General features: G+C 42.8%; 1 protein-coding gene across 1 annotated transcript in view; it reads left to right on the forward strand.

The window, feature by feature from the left end:
- The window catches only part of NCOA2 (nuclear receptor coactivator 2), a 357729-nt gene continuing 347978 nt past the window's right edge, over positions 8356 to 18106 (forward strand). Inside the window, exon 1 of the mRNA XM_021088456.1 lies at positions 8356 to 8429. The gene's annotated coding sequence lies outside the window, so the exon portion shown is untranslated. The remainder of the gene's footprint in view (positions 8430 to 18106) is intronic.

Genomic DNA, 18106 nt, shown 5'->3' on the forward strand with positions numbered 1-18106 from the left:
AGGTTGCGGGTTCGGTCCCTGCCCTTGCTCAGTGGGTTAAGGATCCGGCGTTGCCGTGAGCTGTGGTGTAGGTTGCAGACGTGGCTCGGATCCCGCGTTGCCATGGCTCTGGCGTAGGCCGGTGGCTACAGCTCCGATTCAACCCCTAGCCTGGGAACCTCCATATGCCGCGGGAGCGGCCCAAGAAATAGCAACAACAACAACAACAACAACAACAACAAGACAAAAGACAAAAAAAAAAAAAAAAGAAAAAAGAAAAGAAAATACAGTTTTCAATGTGGTAAACTGTTCTGGAATAAACAGCCTGATACAACTGACCTTACACATCCATTTGCTTATTTCCTTAATACAGATTCCTGGAAGTGATGTTTCTAGGTCAAAGAAAAGCACAAGTTTCAGGCTATTGACTCATTCGAACCATTTAAAAAATAGTAAGCAAAGAAAGTTGGAATAACTTTTCTTTTCTTTTTCTCTTGGCTATGCCTGCAGCATATGAAATTCCCCAGGCAGGGCTCAAACCCACACCTCTGCAGTGACAATGCCAAATCCTTAACTGCTAGGCCACCAGGGAACTTCAGGAAATAAAATCAGTTAGCCACAACATATTATATCAGAGGAATAAATGAAAAAGTATAACAGACAATATAAAGTTTTAAAAAATTATTATAGTGAGTAACTTTTTTTTAAATTTATTTTTATTTATTTATTTTTTTGCCTTTAGGGCCTAAGCTGCAGCATATGGAGGTTCCCAGGCTAGGGGTTTAATCAGAGCTACAGCTGCCTACCTATACCACAGCTCACAGCAATACTGGATCCTTAATGCAATGAGTGAGGCCGGGGATTGAACCTGCAACCTCATGGTTCCTAGTCAGATTCATTTCCGATGTGCCACAACGGAAACTCCCCCTCAAGTAACTTTTTAAACTATCATTTCATTTTATTTTATTTTATTTTATTTTATTTGTCTTTCATCTTTTTAGGGCAGCACCCACGGCATATGGAGGTTCCCAGGCTAGGGATCCAATTGGAGCTGTAGCCGCCAGCCTACTCCAGAGCCACAGCAACGCGGGATCCGAGCCGCGTCTACAACCTACACCACAGCTCACGGCAACGCCGGATCGTTAACCCACTGGGTGAGGCCAGGGATTGAACCTGCAACCTCATGGTTCCTAGTTAGATTCATTAACCACTGAGCCACAATGGGAACTCCGAAACTCTCACTGTAGCTTCCAAATCTTGGTGGAATTTGTGGGTGAAGGAGAGAAAGGAAATGTAGTGGGATTAAGGGATGCACCAAAAATCATCATCATCATCATCATCATCATCATCTATATAAACCAAACAAGGGAAAGAGAAGGGGACACGGAGGGAGAAACCCATACTTCCTACTTCACACCTTCAATGCTCTCCCCTCGGTTCCTCCCTAGCTTTTAGGCAAAATTCTGGGCTCCCTGCTATCAGTAAATGGACTCAGGCCTGAGGATTCAGGCCCCAAACTAATGAACAAATACCCATGCACCCACTAGCATTCCTATCCTTCTTGCTGTGACACTCACCAGCACACAGTCCTTCCCTTTTCTTAGTCTCAAACTTTTCAGCACAATTTTATTAACTTTCTATTTCACTTTCAAAATAGAAGGGAAAATAAATTTTTTTTTTGAGTTCCCATTGTGGCTTGGCAGGTTAAGGACCCACCTAGTCTCAGTGAGGACGTGGGTTCGATCCCTGGCCTTGCTCAGTGGGTTAAGGATCCAGTGTTCCCACAAGCTTTGGCATAGGTTGAAGATTCAGCATGGATGTGGCATTGCTGTGGCTGTGGCATAGGCCAGCAGCTGCAGCTCCGGTTCAACCCCTAGCCTGGGAAATTCCATATGCCAAAGGCACAGCCATAAAAAGAAAATTTTTTTCTAAAGTTTCTTAGAGTTATGAGGGGTAATGTTTCAAAGTATGTGATAAGGGCATTCCCATCATGGCCCAGCAGAAACGAATCTGACTAGTATTCATGAGGATGCAGGTTCCATCCCTGGCCTCACTCAGTGGTTAAGGATCCTGCATTGCCATAAGCTGTGGTGTACATTACAGATGCAGCCTCAATCCCTTGTTGCTGTGGCTGTGGTATAGGCAGGCTAGCAGCTGTAGCTCTAATTCACCCCCTGGCCTGGGAAATTCCATATGCCATGGGTGCAATGTTAAAAAGAAAAAAGAAAAAAGAAGTATGTGATAAATACAATTGGTTTTTTATTTTTTGGCTCCTGTGCCTGTGGCATGTGGAAGTTTCCCGACCGGGGATTGAACCCTCACTGCAGCAATGACAATGTGGGATCCTTAACTCACTGGCCACCAGGGAATTCCTACAATTGTTTTTTAAAAGAAATATTGCTTAGAATTCTAAGAAATTTAGGTCTTCAGAAAATTGCTGGTTAACGAGACCCAAATCCTTTTTGAATGCTCCAGAATAATCAAATCTTGCATACTAGGCTCTTTTTTTTTTTTTTTTTTTTTTTGGTCTTTTTAGGGCCTTGCCCGAGGCATATAGAGTTTCCCAGGCTAATGGTCCAATAGAAGCTGCAGCTGCTGTCCTACACCACAGCCATAGCAATGCGGGATCTAAGCCTCATCTGCAACCTACACCACAGCTCATGGCAATGCTGGATCTTTAACCCGCTGAACAAGCCCAGGAATTGAACCCAAAACCTCATGGTTCCTAGTTGTATTCATTTCCGCTGCGCCAGGACAGGAACTCTGGTGTAGTTCACTTTTGACTATAAATTCTGTTGAAATAAAGGGAAGTAATTTCTATGTAAACTGGAGTCCCTCTCTTTGGGACTTGTCTTAATCTTTTCAGATGGCTACAGCAAAATACCATAGAGCAGGGGGCTTATAAACAACAGAAACGTATGTGTCAAGTTCTGAAAACTGGGAAGTCCAAGATCAAGGCACCAGCAGATTTGGTGTGTGGTGTAGGTGGCTTCCTGGTGCAGAGATGGCCATCTTCTTGCTGTGTCTTCATAAGATGGAAGGAGTGAGGGAGCTCTCTGGGGATCTCTTTTATAAGGACACTAATTACATTCATGAGGGCTCCATCCTCATGACATAGTCACCTCCCAAAGGTCACACCCCAAAATACCATGACATTGAGAATCAGGTTTCAACATATGAATTTGGGGGGGAAAGAAACATTCACTCTGTAGCGTTGACTCTTTATAACTTTGGACAAACAGGAATAAACAAATCTCTGATCAAGGAAAAACTAATTTGATTGGTCTCTCTCTCTCTCTCTATTTTTTTTTCCGGCTGCACCTGCATGCCATGTGGAAATTCCAGGGCCAGGGATTGAACCAGCACCACAGCAGCAACCAAAGCAGCTGCAGCGACAATGTGGGATCTTTAACCCATGGTGCCACAGACCTCCTCTCTTAACACATTGCACTGAAATCAGTGATCAAGCCACTAGCAAATATTATGTTATTGTCAGAATAGGGTAAGCCTACAGATTCTGACCTGAACAAGCTTAAATCTAGTTGAAAAAAGAAAATGAATATTGGAAGAATTAAAATGTATTGAGATGTTAAAACATAGGCATTCAGGGAAAGTTCAGTGGGAGTTCATAGATCATTTTAGAGAAAAGGAAGGTGTCTAATGTGGTAGGTGGGACTTTATCCATTTCATCAGTAAACCCTTTTAAATGTTTATACTTAAAAAGACCCAAATGCCAGATCAACTAAAATGTGCCCCTTGTCCCCAAATGGCTCTTTGCCTAATGGAGAGAGCCTGGAAATTAAATAAATAATTACAGCACAATGTTATAATACAGATATATACAAATTACTTGGGGAACAGAAGGTATTTGTGGGGACACAGAGGAAGACTGACCCCACGACAGAGAAAATGAGAAGAAAGGATGTTTGTACTAAGGCTTAGAGAATGAGTCAGATCTGGAGTTCCTGCTGTGGCTCCGTGGGTTAAGAACCCAACACAGTGTCTGTGAAGATGCAGGATCGATCCCTGGTCTCACTCAGTGGGTTAAGGATCCAGCGTTGCTCTAAGCTGTGGTGTAGGTCAAAGCTGAGTCTCAGATCCTGCATTGCTGTGGCTGTGGCATAGACTGGCAGTTAAAGTTCCAATTTGACCCCTAGCCCAGGAAATTCCATATGCCGCAGGTGTGGCTCTAAAAAGAAAAAAAAAAAAGTGAATGAGTTGGGTCTTATTTTGGGCTTGGGCTCTAAATGCTGATGTTTAAAATGAACCCTTAAATCACCCATAAGGTAGAGTATCTGTGTATGTAGAATCCAGATATCCAGTGTCTAGGAAGCCCCAAACAGCCAGATTTTCCTCCAGCTCAGGAACAGATTGTTAGCTCTTCTTTGAGCACCAGATGAAGAGTTGGCTTGTGTTGATTGGCTCTGTTGTAGGAAAAACACTTATCTTTAAACACTGGGATTACACCCTCTGTGGTGAGATACTCATGTGAACATATGAGAGCCACGGTGGATCTGAGCGAGTGAGGAGGCAACCGATTCAAGCCTCCCGTCTCATGTTCATTCAGAAACGCCAACTCATGAAGCAGAATGGGCGGCCAGACTGTCCTCTTTCTCCCTTTCTCTCTGGAGAGCGTCTAGTTGAATTCTCAAACGCGAAACTCACAGATGATACAGTTGCTCACCCTGTGAAGAAAAGACAGAACAGTATTGTAGATAGACAGCCAAGATGTGGGGAAGACAGGGACATGGGACTGAATCTTAGCATGTTCAGAAACAATTAAGACATCCAGGATGGCAAAATTATGGGATAGGGTACAAAGAGATTGGCCAAGTAGAATGAGACAGCTTGTCTTATTACTGGAGACTCTGTCCTTTTTTTTTTTTTTTTTTTTTTAGGGCTATACCTGCAGCATATGGAAGTTCTTAGGCTAGGAGTCAAATCGGAGCTGCAGCTGATGGCCTACCTCACAGCCAAAGCAACACCAGATTCAAGCTGCATCTGTGATCTACACCACAGCTCATAGCAACACGGGATCCTTAACCCACTGAGAGAGGCCAATGTCTTCGTGGATACTAGTCGGGTTCGTTACCACTGGGACGCCACAGGAACTTCCTCACTGGGGACTTTGGATTCCACTGATACTTTTAAATCAGGAGGTGACAGTGTGGGCCTTATTTTTGGAAAGTCCATTTTTGTAGCATGTTAAGGATGAAGTCAGCACATTTTTTTTTCCATAAAGGGTCAGATCATCAAAATTTTAGGCTCTATGGGTCATATGTCCTAAGGCACATGTCTCTGTCACAAGTACCTATATCTGCCTTGTACACAAAAGCAGCCATAGATAACCTGTCACCAAATGGGCATGGTTGTGTTCCAATAAAACTATTTACAAAAACAAACTGCGGTCTGGATTGGGCCTGAGGGGCCAGAGTATGTTGATCCTCAGATTAGAAGATGGTGAGGCGACTGGTGGAGAGAGCAATAGAAATCTAGGTCATAGCCTAGGTCACTGGTTTTCAAAGTCTAGTCCCTGGACGGACAGCATCAAACGTCATCAGTTGTCTCTCGGGCTGGGTTCCTGCACCCTGGGTGTGAACATGCCCTCCAGGTAATTCTGATGCCTGCTAAACTTTGAGACCCACTGGCCTAAGACGGATGGAAGCGAATGCATTTTACATTTGGGAGAGGGTAGGAGCAAAGAAGAGGGTGGGATAGATTTAAGATGTTTTAACAAGAAGTTCCTGTTGTGGTCACTAGGAACCATGTTCCCACTAGGAACCATGAGGTGGCAGGTTCGATCCCTGGCCTTGATCAGTGGGTTAAGGATCTGGTGTTGCCACGAGCTGTGGTGTAGGCTGCAGAGGAGGCTCAGATCCCACACTGCTGTGGCTGTGGTGCAGCCTGGCAGCTGTACCTCCGATTGGACCCCTAGCCTGGGAACCTCCTTCTACCACAAGTGCGGCCCTGAAAAATCGCAAAACAAAGAACAAGTTCTCACTTTCTTTTGTGTGTCTTTTATAGAGACACACAAACAGCATTTGGAGGTTCCCAGCCTAAGGGGTCGAAGACGAGCTATACCTACCCGCCTACACCACAGCCATGCTGGATCTGAGCCAGATCCTTAACCCACTGAGGGAATATTGGGGATCGAACCTGTGTCCTCACGGATGTAAGATTCATTTCCGCTGAGCCAAGATGGGAACTCCTGGGCTGGGTAATTTCATAGGCTAATAAGTGGAAGAATTATTCCACCTATTTTGGGGAAGGGGCGTGGTTTCCTGGAGATGGGGCCATCGCGCGATTTCGGCCTTTCCTCCTCGGCTTCACAACTGTCATGGCGCCGGTGGGCGGGGCAGTCCCCATGCTAATATATTACAATGAGTGCATAATGAGGCTCGGGTCGCGGGAAGTGGAGCTTTCCGCCATCTTGAGGCTAATCAGCTTTGTCATTCTCTCAAAGGCTCCGCCCTGCCCGCTTCTCTCCTGTCTCACCTAGAAGACTACTGGGCTGGAGGTAAGTGCTCAGAAAGCATTTTTATTTTTACTTTTTTTATTTGTTAAAACTTTTTTTTATTACTCAATGAATTTATTACATTTATAGTTGTGCAATGATCATCACAACCCAATTTTACAGCAAGAAAGTATTTTTAGGAGTTCCCATCGTGGCTCAGTGGTTAACGAATCCGACTAGGAACCATGAGGTTTCCTTGCTCAGTGGGTTAACGATTAGGCTTTGCAATGAGCTGTGGTGTAGGTCGCAGACGCAGCTCGAATCCCGCGTTGCTGTGTTTCTGGTGTAGGCCGGTGGCTACAGCTCTGATTAGACCCCTAGCCTGGTAACCTCCATATGCCGTGGGAGCGTCCCAAGAAATGGCAAAAAGACAAAAAACAAAAAACAAAACAAAAAAAAAAGTGTTTGTATAATAGATCCATGAATGATTCTTTCAAAGTTGACAGCTTAGGGGACTGACTAGATGGGGAATGGTATTAGTCAAGACGGAGAACACAGTTTATTGTTTTGCTTGGATTATAGTTTTTGTTTTTGCTTTTTTTCTCACATCCACAGCATGTGGAGGTTCCCTGGCCAGGGATCGAACCCGTCCAACACGTGCCACAGCAGCAACCCAAGCCGCTGAGGTGACAATGCCAGATCCTTACCCCTCTGCACCACAGGGGAACTTCCTATTGTTTCTGAGCAGTTATGAGGAAAGAGGATGAAGGGACGTTTATTGAGTGCCAGCCTTGCCTACAATGTGCCAGGCAGTATTTTTACAGACATTGCTTCATTTGGTTTTTGAAACAGTTTTTAAGTTGTTATTATCATCACCGTTTTACAAACTAAACAAATTGAGGTTCCATTTGGAGTAAATAAGGCGGACAGTGAATGACAGCTACACCCAGGCTCTTGTCACTTTGCACAACAGCTCTGTTTTGAACTTTGGCCAGACTTTGCAGGGTAGGAAAGCTTTTTTTTTTAGGATAGGAAAGCTTTAAAACATGATAGAACTTTACTTCTTACAAAGCAGCTTCACTGATGACTTCTTTTGAGGGGAACTACTTTGTGGAGCAGAAAACGCATAAAGTGCTAGGTTCAGATCCCAGTTTTGTCGCTAATGCCTGGAGGTAGCCACCCAAGGAGGCAATGACAATATTTAATAGGGCTTCCATTAAATGGCAATGACAAATTCAAAGTACCTGGCCTCAGACAAAGCTCCGTAAATGGTGGATGGTTTTATTTTACAATCACTGCTAAGCTCTTTCTTAAGGACAATAATGGGGCTCCCCATGGAGTCACTTGAGAGACCTTCTCTTAGCTGAAGTCTTACAAGTACCTCTTAATGAGTTTCGATATTTTGCTTCGAGGACTTATCTCCTGTTCTAGGTGTGTTGACATTTAAACAGGTTTTGAATTGGGCTGAGGCCTGTTCCATTGCAAGGCTGGCTTTAGCTCATGGCTTTGCTCTTGGCAGCCACAGTGGTCAGGCCACTGCAAAGTTTCAAGCTCCATACACACTGGTTTTCCGTCTTTCAACACTTCTTTCCCCCCTGCCCCCCCCCCCAATCTGCAGTGTCTCCACAATTTTCCTGCGTTTATTCCCTTCATTTGTCAGGTCAAACCATGAATGGGTTTAAAGGGTCAGAAAAAAGGAGCCGCGGAGAAAGAAATCTTGAAAGAACTGCCTCCTTGTTTCAAAGGAATTCACTTACTGTTGTGAAGGCAGGACAGAAACAATCCAGAGAAAACTGGATTTGCTAAAGGGGCAAAACCGATCACCAATCCCTACTTCGATTCCTTTTTTTTTTTTTTTTTAATACTTAAAAGAGCCTAAGAGCCTGGCGGTTCTCCTCCATTGCTCCTACTCCACTTTCAGAACTTGAGAACACCACTTTTCTACATCTCCTGAAGGACAAGTTCTGGACGACACTAGCACCTTCACTCCACAAAGGTTAGTTTGTGACCTTCTTGCTTTCTAGTATGTTTTAGGTAATTTTAGAAAACAAGACTACTGCTTTGCAACATGGTAGGTAAACAGCAGTTTCCATTTCAAGGGGAAATCATACCTGACCATCTTGCCGCCTGGGTTCCACTAGATTAGAAAACAAGCAGAGATAAACACAGCTTTAGTGAGTTGGTCGCACACTAAGGGAAGGAATAACTGGGCCTTTTAAGATAAATGGAACTGACAAAGGGCAAGTTCTGCAAAGAGTAAACACAGCTCTAGGAAAGTTATTCTGAACGCTGATATCTGCAAATGATAGCTGTATAATGTTGATGCAAAGGTCTTTTTCCCAAGATTTGAAATAAAATCCCCGCTTCCACCCCCCCCACCCCACACCATTTAACCAAGCTGATAAAAATCATGTTGTCAGAAATGACGGAACTAATTTGTGACTTTTTCCCAAACCAATTTTGATGTAATACAAGATTAAATGAATAGTTTCTCTTATTTTCCTCTAGCACAAATTAGAACAAATTGTACTGTTCTGTGTCCTGTTACACAGACTGGCTTGACGTAAAATTCAGGATTTTAATCCAAGATTTGGAGAATTATTATCAGAGATCCATTTTTACCCTCGACATTGATTGGATTCTTAGAGGCTAACTGGTGATTTCTTATTGGGGAATAGTCGTTAAAGTGACGACATTTGGCGTGGTTTTGAGCTCTGGTCCAGAACTCCCAGGCCTTCTCAGGGTCTGCTTGTTTGGGGCCTGAGTTTATTCACTGGGGTTGTAAGAACCAAAGTTTCCCGGTTAATGTTTCTTCCACGCAGTGATAAATTGGAGGGGGGGCACATCAGGCAAGCGATCGTGTCGTGATTTGTACTTGTAGCAGTTCACACTTCCAGCCCTTTGCCAATTATACCTGCGATGCAACTCCTGACACTTAAACAGGCATCTTCTCACATGAACATATGTTATCTCCCCTTTGGAGGAAATGAATCCCAGCCTCAAGAACACTAGCAGGCCACGATTAGTTCTAATCTCTAGGTTTTATGAAAGGAAAATTGACTATAAGAGAATATAAGAAAACCAGGGGAGAGATCCCATCGTGGCACAGCGGAAATGAATCTGACTAGGAACCATGAGGTTGCGGGTTTGATCCCTGGCCTCGTGCAGTGGGTTAAGGACCTGGTGTTGCCGTGAGCTGTGGTGTAGGTCACAGATGTGGCTTGGATCCTTCATTCCTGTGGCTGTGGTGTAGGCTGGCAGCTGTAGCTCCAATTGGACCCCTAGTCTGGGAACCTCCATTTGCCTCGGTGCGGCTCTCAAAAGCAAAAAGAAAAAAGAAAAAACGAGGGAAGTGTAGAAAACTGAGTTCATTTTCTCTTTCCAAAATGGCATCGAATCACTGCCCCAAACGTTCCTTCAAGGTGCTTGTCAACATGTCCTCAGGAAAGTCTTCCTGAAGTCCATCAAACTAATAAACATACTCCATAGAGTTGTTTTGCTTCGGTATAACATTTGGCAGGAAAACGTGGTCAGAGACTGCATCATATTAAATGGATTTTATGTTTATTGACTACTTGCAGCACTCCTTAATTGATTTATGTCTGCTTTAGAAGGCTTTATGCTATGAAACATAAAATACATCATTCATAGTTTACTAAGTCCTGCATTTGGTAAAAGTTGGCATAAGGCCCTAGGTCAGGAACTTTACCCTTCTGCTATATCACTGTTTCTGAGAGAAAATCATATTTGATACACTTTATTTCCACTTAGAGTAAATTTCCTAGGAATATAATCCACATGTCAAGGCTGCTTGTGTTTCCCAAGTGCTGCTACTGTCATATGCTCACTGCTTTCGAATTTTGTATTTTTTCTGTCTTTTGTGACTTTGAGTTAAAATAATAAGAGAAAATAGTAAAAAAAAAAAAAAAGTCTATCTTAGGATCTAAAATTTTTATTCGAGTCTTTAGAACTAGCAGGAGAAGCCTAAGACCATATAGGAAAAAAATACCACAATACTACTAAGATTTTGAAAGCTATCTTATGATAAGTATATATATATCCATATCCCCCCAGCTGCAGCATGCAGTGGCTTGATGTGGGATCTCAGTTCCACGCAGCAATTGAACCTGGGCTGTAGGGGTGAAAGTGTCGAGTCCTAACTACTAGACCACTAAGGAACTCCTAAGTCTTTTTTTATTTTTAATTGAAGTATAGGGTTTTTTTTTTAATTAAAGTATAGTTCATTCACTATATTGTGCCAGTTTCTGATGAAAAGCAAAGTGGCTCTGTCATACATATATACTTTATTTTTTTGTATTATTATTTCCCATCGTGCTCTATCCCAAGAGATTGATTATTCCATGTACTATTCAGTAGGACCTTGTTATTTCTCCATGTATCTATTAACCCCAAACTCCCCGTCCATCTCACTCCTTCCCCCCAATTGAAGTATAGTTGATTTACATTGCTGTGTAAGTTTCAGGTGTATAGTACAGTGATTCAGATATATATATGTATATAAAACTGAATATATATACTTTTTCAGATTCTTTTCCCTACAGATTATTACAAAATATTGTCTCATTCCTTGTGCTATATAAGTCAATACAGTTACCACAGCTGTGTGGGTAGACTAGATGGGTACTGACATTAAGAACTAGAACCTGGAGTTCCCATCGTGGCGCAGTGGTTAACGAATCCGACTAGGAACCATGAGGTTGCAGGTTCAGTCCCTGCCCTTGCTCAGTGGGTTAACGATCCGGCATTGCCGTGAGCTGTGGTGTAGGTTGCAGATGCGGCTCGGATCCCTCGTTGCTGTGGCTCTGGCGTAGGCCAGAGGCTACAGCTCCGATTCGACCCCTAGCCTGGGAACCTCCATATGCCGAGGGAGCGGCCCTAGAAATGGCAAAAAGACAAAAAAAAAAAAAAAAAAAGAACTAGAACCTGGTCTTAAGTCACCAAAGTGCCACGTAAAAGGGGTACCACTAGTGCCGAACTGGTTGTCCCAGCCCACTCCAGTGCCATCATCCCATCCTTCCTGCCAACTTTTTCTCCTTAAATTTCCCTCCAGAACAAGTTCACAAGTCTTATTTCTCCTGTTCCCTGAATACCACCAGTGTAATTTACTGAACTCATCCCAGTCCTGTGAGCAAGAACCTACAAATAAGTAACATGGGAAATAAAACTCCAGAGTTCCCAATGTGGCTCAGTGGGGTAATGATCCAGTTTGTCTCTGTGGTTTTAGTGGTTCGATCCCCAGCCTGGCACAGTGGATTAAGATCCGGCATTGCTACAGCTGTGGTATAGGTCACAGCTATGGCTCAGATTCGATCCCTGGCCCCAGAACTTCCATATGCCACCAGTGCAGCTGAAAAAAGAAAACAAACAAAACCCAGAAAAACTCAGCACCTCTATTTGAAGATACAGGAGAGATTGGGAGCAGAGGTACTGTTCTCTGCTAGAACGTCTTCGAGTTGTCAATCCAGGGCCACTTCTCTTTTGAAATATAGCAAGGGCAAGAACTATGAAGTGGTATGTTTTTGTTTGCATTCTAAGCACTAACCCACGTTCAGTTAATAGCATTAATGGATGAGAACGCTGCCTGAGTCATGTAAAATGGTGGCTGATGTAAACACTACTTAGATTTGGCTTTAAAATGTACTTTTGTTAAGACATATTTAGATATGGGCAGATCTGATCTCAAAGTTGAAACAAAATTAAATGGAGGCATAACTCAAGAGACTTGGGAACATGAAATACATTAATGTAAGCAATGAGTTGTCCAGTGTAGAAATTAGCCAAAGCTTTGGATCAACCCTAACCTCTCTGGAAACTTCTCTGAAGAATCCAATTCAGTCCAAGCCTGCCTAGCCCTCAATTACTATTATATTCTTTTTTTTTTTTTTGCTTTTTAGGGCTGCTCCCTTGGCACATGGAGGTTCCCAGGTTAGGGGTCCAGTGGGAGCTACAGCTGCCGGCCTACACCACAGCCACAGCATCGCAGGATCTGAGCCGAGTTTGTGACCTACACCACAGCTCATGGCAACGCTGGATCCTCAACCCACAGATCGAGTCCAGGGATCGAACCCACAACCTCATGATTCCTAGTTGGATTCGTTTCTGCTGCGCCACGACGGGAACTCCAATTCCTATTATATTTACTCTAACCAAGCAATTTAGGCTTACACTCTATACTTTCCTGTTGGTCTCTGATTATTTTACATATCTTAAAAGGCCACAAATAGATTACAAACATCTTGAGAGCAGGGACTATGAATGAGATAAATGAGAGTGTTTGTGAAAGCTCCAAGAGAGTCTGGTCAAATGGAAGAATGGTTGCGTTTCAGCTTTTTTTAGTGCTTACCACATAATTTTACACATGGAAAGAACTCGACATATACTTGTTATGGGACTAACCTCAGGTATTCATAGAGAAGTGTCTGCTTAGGTGGCTAGGCCTTTGGGGTCAATGTCTGTCTTTTTTATTCTTCAATAACATGGAAGAGTATACTTCTAAGAGCGTGGGAATGACTATGGCTTCAGCATATTCAATGATATATGAGGGGAACCAAGATGGAAAAGAAAACCGATCCTAGTAACACACAAAGTGAGTGTGTAAGTTCCATTCCACCACTGACACATGGAGATGGCACCTCTAGCCTTGGTTGGGCTGCAGGCCAACAAGACCTAGGTCTGAGTTGCCTGGCAGAAATGATCCCCACAGCTGAGAAAACAAATCAGATAATTGATGAACTGGTGATGCGCTCATCCAGCCATCTCCTAATACTATCTAGATTTCTTTTTCTTTTTCTTTTTGTCTTTTTGCCATTTCTTAGGCTGCTCCCGCGGCATATGGAGTTTCCCAGGCTAGGGGTCTAACTGGAGCTGTAGCCACCAGCCTACGCCAGAGCCACAGCAATGTGGGATCTGAGCCACGTCTGCGACCTACAACCACAGCTCACGGCAACACCGGATCGTTAACTCACTGAGCAAGGGCAGGGATCGAACCTGCAACCTCATGGCTCCTAGTCGGATTCATTAACCACTGCACCACGACGGGAACTCCTAGATTTCTTTTCCTGTTTTGTCTTTTTAGGGCCGTACCAAAGGCATGTGGAAGTTCCCAGGCTAGAGGTCGAATCAGAGCTGAGCTGCTGGCCTATGCCACAGCCACAGCAGCGCAGGATCCAAGCCATGTCTATGACCTACACCACAGCTCACGGCAACGCCGGATTGTTAACTCACTGAGCAAGGGCAGGGACCGAACCCGCAACCTCATGGTTCCTAGTCGGATTCGTTAACCACTGAGCCACAACGGGAACTCCAAGAATTGTATTTAAAAGTCATCTTCATCATATGCTAAACCCTATATACACATAGGTCAATTTGTGATTCTGTTCTACACTATTACACTATTCTGAAATAAGTACACATTGCATTTTTCTTAAAGTTTTATCTTGTTTTGTCAAATTCAGAAAGGTAGCTGGAATTTTGGCTGGGACTGCTTTAAATTTATAGATTCATGTGGGGTAGAAATATCATGATATTGAACATTCCTATCCAAGAATACCTAGGAATGAAGAAATAGCTCCATTTATTTGTATAGTCTTTAATGTCTTTAAATAAAGCTTTATAAGTTCTCACCAAAAAAAAGTGTATCTAATATAAATTTAGACAGCGGAAAGTATCATGAAGCAAATAATGAATGAAGCAGATCGGGGTATTGAGTGACAAGGGGCAGGCAACCTCATTTAGAAGACAGCCTGGGAGTTCCCTGGTGGCTTAGCAGTTAAGGATCTGGCATTGTCACTCCTGTGGCATGGGTTCAGTTCCTGGCCTGGAAACCTCACATGCCAAGGGTGCAACTGCTCCTCCCCCCAATAAGAAAAGAAAACACAGCTAGGAAGTTCTCTCTGAGGAGGTGACGCTGAAGAGACCTGAGACATATGACTCTGCAAGGCAAGAAGCTTCCAGGCAGAAGATACGGTGGTTCCAGGAGTCCTGGACACACTTTGCCTTTTTATATTCAGAACCCTGAGAAAGTCATGTGGCTGGTGAGAGAGAGGAAGAGCAATACGCGGCATGGAGATCACACCAGGTCCAGAGTTCAGTTTGTATTCTGGATATTTTGGAAAGCTTTTGGAGTCTTTGGGGCAGAAAAGTAACATGACGAGGGTTTTTGTTTGTTTATTTGCTTTTTTGGTTTTTTTTGGCCATGCATGTGAAAGTTCCCAGGATCAAACCATAGCAGTGTACTGGGCACTGCAGTGTAAATACCAGATCCTTAACCTGCAGCAAAGCAAGGGAACTCTTACATTTGTATCTCTTGCATTTTTATTTTTTAATTTTTAAAAAAATTTTTCTTTTTCTTTTTTTCTTTTTTTTTTTGTCTTTTTGCTATTTCTTTGGGCCGCTCCTGCGGCATATGGAGGTTCCCAGGCTAGGGGTTGAATCAGAGCTGTAGCCACTGGCCTACGCCAGAGCCACAGCAAGGCGGGATCCGAGCCGTGTCTGCAACCTCTGCTACAGCTCACCGCAACGCCGATTGTTAACCCACTGAGCAAGGGCAGGGACCGAACCCAAAACCTCATGGTTCCTAGTCGGATTCGCTAACCACTGCACCACGATGGGAACTCTATCTCTTGCATTTTTAAAAGATCATTCTGGCATCTGGCAGGAAAGAGACCCTATCAGAGACAAAACTCGAAGGACAGAGACCAGAGGTGATTATGACAGTCCAGGCAAGTGATGACAGTAGCCTAGGCCAAGGGGGTCGTCGTAGAAATGGTGAGAAGTGTTTAGATTCAGAATATATTTTGAAGGTAGTGCTGTAAGATTTGCTTATGGATCGGATGAGGGAAGTGAGAGAAACAGAGGACTCTGACCTTTCTCATCAGGGCTAGATATCAGAAAATAGTCACTAAAATTCAGCTGCATAAGAGTATGTGCACCACTCCTGTGATTAATGAATGGGGGAGTTCCTTGGTGGCTCAGTGGATTAAGGAGCCAGCATTGCCGGGAGCTGCAGTCCGGCATTGCTGAGGCCGTGGTGTAGGCCAGCAGCTGCAGCTCTGATTCGACCCTTAGCCCGGGAACTTCCATGGGTGTGGCTGTAAAAAGAAAAAATTTTAAAAAATTAAAAAAGAATGTTTCACCACGATGTGACTACACCAGTTCTAAGGTGAAAGAGTTAAGTTTGTCAAACGCCTTCTTAACCTTAAAGCAACCAATCAGTGACTGAATTTAACCATCAATTGCCAAATAAACACTTGAAATGATTCTACCATTTCTTTGAACCGTTTTTGCATATATGTTCACATCTCTATTTTTATGTTTATATATACAACCTATATATAGGTCGTAGTAATCTACAGTTAAAGGACACTGGGTCAAAAGTCTAAGGTTAAAAAAAAAAAAAAGGTCTAAGGTTACTGTTTTTACAGCCTAGAACTCTAGTACTTTGGATGAAAGAATATGACTATCTAGAGATTTCCAAATAGATAGCTTAGCTAAATAGCTATAATTTCTCATTTTTCTCCAAAGATTTGCTATCACATAAAACATAGCAATTGTGTGAGGATATCAACCCAGAATAACAGTGGCATATCCCTTCCTTAACGATTGCTCCACTCAGAACTGTTCAGACCCCAGAAAACTACCCAGGATATAAAGTTGTAAGTAATTTGCCATTGGGCAAGACACCAAGCATAGCATGACAGTCAAGAAATCCCAAGAAAATATTCACAAGAACAAATACCCAGAGATGCAGATACTAAAACTGAAAATGAGATCACAATGCCTCGTAAGAAGTGAAAACATCGAAAACATCGGTCCACAAATGTGGGGTGGTTTATACATTTTTTGAAAAATTGAAAACTTGTATCGACCTGGTTTTCAATGCAGTTTCTTCAGACAAACTGAGTTACTCAATAGTAACATTTAATAATTATGATGTCTTTACAAATTATTTCACAAGACCTACCCATGTGGGAATGTCTTTATTTTTTTGGGGGGGTGAAGGATGAAGAACCCGAGGCAAAGCCCTGGCTAATGTCCTGCCTGTGGCAGCTAAGCTGGTGACAGAGCCAGGACAGCCGAGGGGACAAGACAAGCAGTGCTGTGTGGGTGAGAGGCAAGGCGCCAGCTCAGTTCATGGTACTCATTGACTTAGGCACTGCATTATTCAGCTACACTGCACTCTGGCATAACTTGGATATTTTTATGTTTCCTGCCTATTTCAGCAATAGAAATAGAAATATTTTCATGCTAATAGCCATCTAATAGACATAATCAGAGTCACACTAACGAAAAGAAAACCAGATAGGATGGAAGATGAAAGACAGCTATACTTTAGAATGTCAAGAAGTAGCAAAATACACTAAGGATCGTAATTTCCAAGATAATTATAAATACATATTCAAGGACCTAAAATTTTGCATGACCCAATTGTGGATGACACTGAACTTCATTGAACTTAAATAAAGGATGCCTTCACCAATCACAAAAGGGCATACGTATGAAAATAGAGACACTAATAGAGAACTAAAAAGAGGACTCTGACCCAAGGAACAAGATCATTAGGAAATCATAAAAATATCTTTTGGAGAAATCTTAATGTATTTTAAGTGAGGCTCTTGTCAGGGATAATGGCATGTTAACATGACTTTTAAATATTCACAGGAATCTCTTAATAAAATTATCAGCCAGAAAGAACTGTCTTCATTATAGCTGAAAAGACAAAACAAATCCCCCACCAGGATACAAGCCCTCAAGACCAAGACTTGGGTGAAATGGCAAGTTGACACTAAGCTCTCAAGGTCAATAAACAGTCAAATCGGCTGAGAAATGACTAAAATTATAGATAGCAGACTCTTTTCATCATAAGTGGAAGTTTCCTAAAATATGTATATTCTTTCTTTGTGCTGCTGATTCATTATGAAAAAATGAAAAAGTTCCCCATGTACACATGAGCTATACTTTGAAACTCTTTTGACCCAAAGCGTATAATAAATGCCTCTCTGTTGCCAAAGGGCCAGTCAGTTCAGAGAGTTTGCCTACATAATGCCAGACATCTGTGCAAAAGCTGCAAATTTTGGTCAAGGATTTTCATGTTTTGTCGACCTGGTGCCAAACATCTGGGTATTTGAAAATATCCAGATAATTGATTGATTTTTTTAACTTTTCATCCAGATGTCTGGCATCAGAATTAAATACCATCTTACTATGTAAATGTATTTGTGATGTGCCAATAAATGCTCACAACATACCCTGACTAGAAAAGAGGGGTTCCAGGGTTGGTTGGTTGGTTTGTTTTTGCCTTTATTTTATTTTTTTTTTAGGGCCGCACTCGAAGCATATGGAGGTTCCCAGGCTAGGGATTAAATCAGACCTGCAGCCACTGGCCTATATCACAGCCACAGCAACAGCAATGCAGGATCTGAGCTGAGTCTTTGACCTACACTGCAGCTCAAGGTAACGCCAGATCCTAAACCCACTGAGCGAGGCCAGGGATTGAACCTGTGTCCTCATGGATGCTAGTTGGGTTCTTTAACCCCTGAGCCACAATGGGAACTCCTGTGATCCCAGTTTTAAAAACAAAAATTGTAGATATGCCCACAGAAGAGGGACACGTACTGAAATGTTTATGGTGATTATTCATTCTTCGGCTGGTGA

Source organism: Sus scrofa, chromosome 4 (genome assembly GCF_000003025.6).
Source record: "Sus scrofa isolate TJ Tabasco breed Duroc chromosome 4, Sscrofa11.1, whole genome shotgun sequence".
Taxonomy (NCBI): Eukaryota; Metazoa; Chordata; class Mammalia; order Artiodactyla; family Suidae; genus Sus; species Sus scrofa.